Source organism: Oncorhynchus tshawytscha, linkage group LG05, assembly GCF_018296145.1.
Source record: "Oncorhynchus tshawytscha isolate Ot180627B linkage group LG05, Otsh_v2.0, whole genome shotgun sequence".
Taxonomy (NCBI): domain Eukaryota; kingdom Metazoa; phylum Chordata; class Actinopteri; order Salmoniformes; family Salmonidae; genus Oncorhynchus; species Oncorhynchus tshawytscha.
This window is the reverse complement of record NC_056433.1, coordinates 1,576,052-1,582,642: the sequence shown is the minus strand read 5'-3', so window position 1 is coordinate 1,582,642 and position 6,591 is coordinate 1,576,052.

The window sequence follows — 6,591 nt, the reverse complement described above, 5'->3', positions numbered from 1 at the left end:
TGCCTGGCCGGTTCCCCTCTTTCCACTGGGATTCTCTGCCTCTAACGCTATTACAGGGGCTGAGTCACTGGCTTACTGGTGCTCTTCCATGCCGTCCCTAGGAGGAATGCGTCACTTGAGTGGGTTGAGTCACTGATGTGATCATCCTGTCTGGGTTGGCACCCCCCCTTGGGTTGTGGCGTGGCGGAGATCTTTGTGGGCTATACTCGGCCTTGTCTCAGGATGGTAAGTTGGTGGTTGAAGATATCCCTCTAGTGGTGTGGGGTCTGTGCTTTGGTTAAGTGGGTGGTGTTATGTCCTGCCTGTTTGGCCCTGTCCGGGGGTATCATCGGATGGGGCCACAGTGTCTCCTGACCCCTCCTGTCTCAGCCTCCTAGCCCCCCAGTCGGGTCAGTCGGTTATATCTGGAGTATTTATCCTGTCTTATCCTGTGTCCTGTGTGAATTTAAGTATGCTCTCTCTAATTCTCTCTTTCTCTCTTTCTTTCTTTCTCTCTCTCGGAGGACCTGAGCCCTAGGACCATGCCTCAGGACTACCTGGCATGATGACTCCTTGTCCACCTGGCCGTGCTGCTGCTCCAGTTTCAACTGTTCTTCCCTCGGGTATGGAACCCTGACCTGTTCACTGGACGTGCTACCTGTCCCAGACCTGCTATTTTTAACTCTCTAGAGACAGCAGGAGCGGTAGAGATACTCTCCATGATTGACTATGAAAAGCCAACTGACATTTACTCCTAGGTGCTGACTTGTTGCACCCTCGACAACTACTGTGATTATTATTATTTGACCATGCCGGTCATTTATGAACATTTGAACATCTTGGCCATGTTCTGTTATAATCTCCACCCGGCACAGCCAGAAGAGGACTGGCCACCCCTCATAGGCTGGTTCCTCTCTAGGTTTCTTCCTAGGTTTTGTCCTTTCTATTGAGTTTTTCCTAGCCACTGTGCTTCTACACCTGCATTGTTTGCTGTTTGGGGTTTTACTATTTCACTATTAAGCTACACCTGATGTTTAGGAAGCATTTCACTATCAGTCTACAGTACACCTGTTGTTTAGGAAGCAAACAATCGTTTGGTGTGCTTTCGTCGTAAAGCCTTTTTGAAATCGGACACTGTGGTGGGATGAACAACAAGTTTATCTTTAAAATGGTGTAAAATACTTCTATGTTTGAGGAATTTTAATTATGAGATTTCTGTTGTTTTGAATTTGGCGCCCTGCACTTTCACTGGCTGTTGTCATATCATCCCGTTAGCGGGATCTAAGCCATAAGAAGTTAAAAAATAAGTCAGAAGTATGAAATAATTTGTACAATATCTAAAGTGTGCTGCTGTCACAAGCCACATCAATAAACATTGTCTGATGATTTTGTTTAGTGGATATCAACTAGTCAATGTGTTATTAGGGTTTCCAAGCAAAGCATCTTTTGGGTAAAATGTCAACAGGGACTATATATATATATATATATATTTTCAAAGCCTTTTGCATGTAATTCAGCTCGTGTCATGCTAATTTAAAATTTTGTCACCCACAGAAACAACTTTGAAATTGATGACCACAAAATGTAAAATCATCAAAAGCTTTTCTGAGAAACCTGCATCGCTATGTCAACATAGCTCAATGTTTATTATTGGATGTAACGAAATCAACAGAGCTCAATGCTTATTATAGGATGTATTAGGTTACGAAATCTAACTTTTTGATATGATCTTAATGATATGTTAGAGAAACATTTAAAATAACATAATCATATTTGTCTTGTTAAAATGTATTTTAAAATACAATGAAGTGAAATTTCATCATCAAAGTGCGTCCTCTCTGGGCAGAGACACACTATATAAGTAATTTGTTCAGTTTTTTGGTTGGTTCAAGAAATAGGATTTTTGTATTATTATTTTTTTGGTACTTTTACCAAGTGACACCCTTTTCCTCCCCAATGTCGTGATATCCAATTCCCAGTCTTGTCCCATAGCTGCAACTTCTATACGGACTTGGGAGAGGCGAAGGTCGAGAGCCTTGAGTCCTCCGAAACAACGCTGCCAAGCCGCACTGCTTCTTGACACTGCTCACTTAACCTGGAAGCCAGCCGCACCAATGTGTGGAGGAAAAACTGTAAAGCTGCCTACCGAAGTCAGCTTGCAGGCACCCGGCCTGCCACAAGGAGCCGCTAGAGCACGATGGGACAAGGAAATCCTGGCCCCTCAAACCCTCCCTTAACCCGGACAACAATGGGCCAATTGTGTGCTGCCTCACAGTCAAAGCCAGCTGTGACACAGCCTGGGATTGAACCCTGGGCTGTAGTGACACCTCAAGCACTACAATCCAGTGCCTTAGACCGCTGTTCCACTCCGGAGGCCAAGAAATACGAACTTGTCGTGCGAACTAGCTAGCTGGCAATTATGTTGCGCTGCAGCCCTGGTTGTTTACTAGGTAACCTCTTGGTTGCGAATGCGTATAGACAGATGAAAATGTTTTACAGTATGTATGATTTAAAAGGCCTCATATTGAACACATCTGTTGATCTGTGGGTTTGTCTGAGACGATGCCGGATGTTTTTGTTGTGATGGGTCGAGAGGTTGATTATGTTTGCCAAGGATTCTTCCTGTTAAAGAGATATGGGTTTTATTTAGTTCCTGTACCCTAGTGCTGAGCGATTACCCAAAATGTATTTTTTTTCTTTTTTAAAAAAACGAATTCACCAATTATCAGTTCAATTATTTGAATTCCATATATATAGTTGAAGTCAGAAGTTTACATACACCTTAGCCAAATACATTTAACCTCAGTTTCACAATTCCTGAAATTTAATCCTAGTAAAAATTCCCTGTTTTAGGTCAGTTAGGATCACCAATTTATTTTAAGAATGTGAAATGTCAGAATAATAGTAGAGAGAATGATTTATTTCAGCTTTTATTTCTTTCATCACATTCCCAGTGGGTCAGAAGATTACATAAACTCAATTATCATTTGGTAGCATTGCCTTTAAATTGTTTAACTTGGGTCAAACTTTTAGGGTAGCCTTCCACAAGTGTCCCACAATACATTGGTTGAAATTTGGCCCATTCCTCCTGACAGAGCTGGTGTGACTGAGTCAGGTTTGTTGGCCTCCTTTCTCGTACATGCTTTTTCAGTTCTGCCCACAAATTTTCTATAGGATTGAGGTCAGGGCTTTGTGACTCTAATACCTTGACTTTGTTGCCCTTAAGCCATTTTGCCACAACTTTGGAAGTATGCTTAGGGTATTTGTCCATTTGGAAGACCCATTTACGACCAAGCTTTAACTTCCTGACTGATGTCTTGAGATGTTGCTTCAATGTATCCACATAATGTTCCTTCCTCATGCCGCCATCTATTTTGTGAAGAAGTTCCAAGTCAAGTCAGGCAAGTCCGAGTCAAGTCTCAAATCAAGTCTCAAGTCAAGTCTCAAATGAAGTCTCAAGTCAAGTCTCAAATCCTAAACTTTGAGTTGAGTCCTAAACAGGTCATAATGTTCTCTTCACCAAATGTAATAATTGAACATATTTTTAACAAGAGTAATAGTTAGTATATTACATTTATGCAAATCATGAATGCTTTTAAAAATATATATATTTATTACTTTCCAAATAAATTGTATATTTCCATGGAAATACATGGGTAGCCATGAGAAAGACCCCTCCCCCCGCTATGGGGCGCAATCGGGCGATATAGGCTTGTACACAATCGCCCAACCTTAACACACACACACTTCTCTGTATGTGGTTACAGTAGGCTTACATATGGCAATGGTTTTAGGAACAGCAGTAACATCAGGCAGGATTTACACGGAACCCAAACCGGCTGTGCACGTACGCCATCGTGCATACATTTATTTTGTCCCCTACACCAAAAGCGATCACGACACGCAGGTTAAAATATCAAAACAAACTCTGAACCAATTATATTAATTTGGGGACAGGTCGAAAAGCATTTAACATTTGTGGCAATTTAGCTAGTTAGCTTGCTGTTGCTAATTAATTTGTCCTGGGATATAAACATTGGGTTGTTATTTTACCTGAAATGCACAAGGTCCTCTACTCTGACAATTAATCCACAGATAAAACGGTCAACTGTTTAGTTTCTAGTCATCTCTCCTCCTTCCAGGCTTTTTCATCTTTGAACTTATATTGTGATTGGCATCAAAACTGTCATAGTATTACCACGATAACCGGCAACACAGTTCATCTTTCAATCACCCACGTGGGTATAACCAATGAGGAGATGGGTACCTGCTTCTATAAACCAATGAGGAGATGGGAGAGGCAGGACTTGCAGTGTGATCTGCATCAGAAATATGAGTGACTACTATTTTAGCCCTTGGCAACGCAGACGCTCGTTGACGCTCGCGAGCAGTGTGGGTGCAATAATTGAATAACATAGATTCCTAAATTTATTTTGCAATGCTTACGCACGTGACGCGAGCGGTGGGGTCAGGGTATTAGGTTACCAACTGCCTAGCCAGTTGTGGCTCAATCTTGGGTGTTATGATCACGTTCCCGCACTGACTGACTGCGTGGAGGCTCATTGATTTAACATTACGTTAGCCTACATGCTACACTAGTAAAGTTATATATATATAGCTGTCGGCTATATTAGCCACGACTTACCGTTCTTTGTGCAGCTTCAAATGTCGAAGTTGGAAGTTGGTGCGCCTCCGTCTGTCATTTTCTTCCCGCATGTTTTGCAAGTTACAATTCGTTTTCTGTTAGTACAGAGTTGTCTTTTTATCCAAAAATAATAATTTGGGTTATCATCTTTCCACAGGCTCCACCTCTGCTTTTTCTCAGCTGGCACAATTTGATTGGCTTCAAACTGTAAACTGATTCAAACTGTAATCCGTTAAATGAAGAGTTGATGCGCTGCACACTTTGTTCAATAGCATAATTTTTAATATTGGGGCTTGGGGGAGGGTTGGGGAGGGTATCAAGTCAGGTCGAGTCATAAGTCTCAAGTCCAAGTTAAGTCACGAGTCATTGGTGTTAAAGTCAAAGTTGAGTTGCAAGTCATCGTATTTGTGACTCGAGTCTGACTCGAGTCCAAGTCATGTGACTCGAGTCCACACCTCTGTTATATAGCGTAAAGTTAGGCTCTGCTACTGTATAGTTTGTCTTTATGAGGTCTCTGGATCCTCTGCTTCTCATTGGTCACTGTGTCACTTTATTCATAACTATTATGTTACTCTACACACACACACACACACTCACCCACAGACAGACCATCACACTCACACCACAGACAGACCATCACACTCACACCACAGACAGCCCATCACACTCACACCACAGACAGCCCATCACACTCACACCACAGACAGCCCATCACACTCACACCACAGACAGCCCATCACACACAGACACCACAGACAGCCCATCACACTCACACCACAGACAGCCTATCACACTCACACCACAGACAGACCATCACACTCACACCACAGACAGACCATCATACTCACACCACAGACAGCCCATCACACTCACACCACAGACAGCCCATCACACTCACACCACAGACAGACCATCACACTCACACCACAGAAAGCCCATCACACTCACACCACAGACAGCCCATCACACTCACACCACAGACAGCCCATCACACTCACACCACAGACAGCCCATCACACTCACACCACAGACAGACCATCATACTCACACCACAGACAGCCCATCACACTCACACCACAGACAGCCCATCACACGAACAGCTCTGGAAATGCACGTCTATTGTCACAGCAACACAAATGATCCATGCTGTCCCTTTCTTTTTGTCTTGTTGTATTTTCTTTCCATTTAGCTGACTGGGTGATCACTGTGTAGACGGGGGAAGGGGGTGGAGAGTGGGGGGAGTCCATGTTCCCTGGCAGCTCCCTGAGTGTTCTGCATTAGCTTTTGAAACATTACAGTATGGTTCTGGTACATGTGTGTAGCTAGCGTGGATGGATGGGGGATTTTGTTGTGTGTTGTATTGTAGCCTATTGTGAAGCTCTGCCGTGTGGTAAGGCGGGGTTAACCTCATTGTGATGTCACTGTAGAATGTTGAGATGGATGGATGGTGGCCATTGTTGGTGGGAGGTTTCTTTATGTAGAATGTTGAGATGGATGGATGGTGGCCATTGTTGGTGGGAGGTTTCTTGATGTAGAATGTTGAGATGGATGGACGGTGGCCATTGTTGTTGGGCGGTTTCTTGATGTAGAATGTTGTGTGAAGTGAGCTCCATTGTGATGCGTATGTGAAATGTTGTGTGAGATCCGTCCACGATGATGTCATGGTAGAATAGTTGTTTGAGCTGAGTGCTGTGTGTCTCCTCTCATGTCCATCACGTGTCACTGGGCTGGTATCTAGTACTACTGGGCTACAGCGATAGCTGCTCTGGAAATATCATCAGGGATGTGATTTGGGAGTCATTCATTTATTCACTCTAGGTTTTCCAGGGACTTTTGTCCTGTGAATATGTGTTGATGCTGCAATTATGGATTTAATAAATGTATCCATTAAACTATAAAAACACTAATATTCAGTCTTTGCATTGATTGAATATTCTTGTCATACTTGATCTAGTGTGGGAGTATGA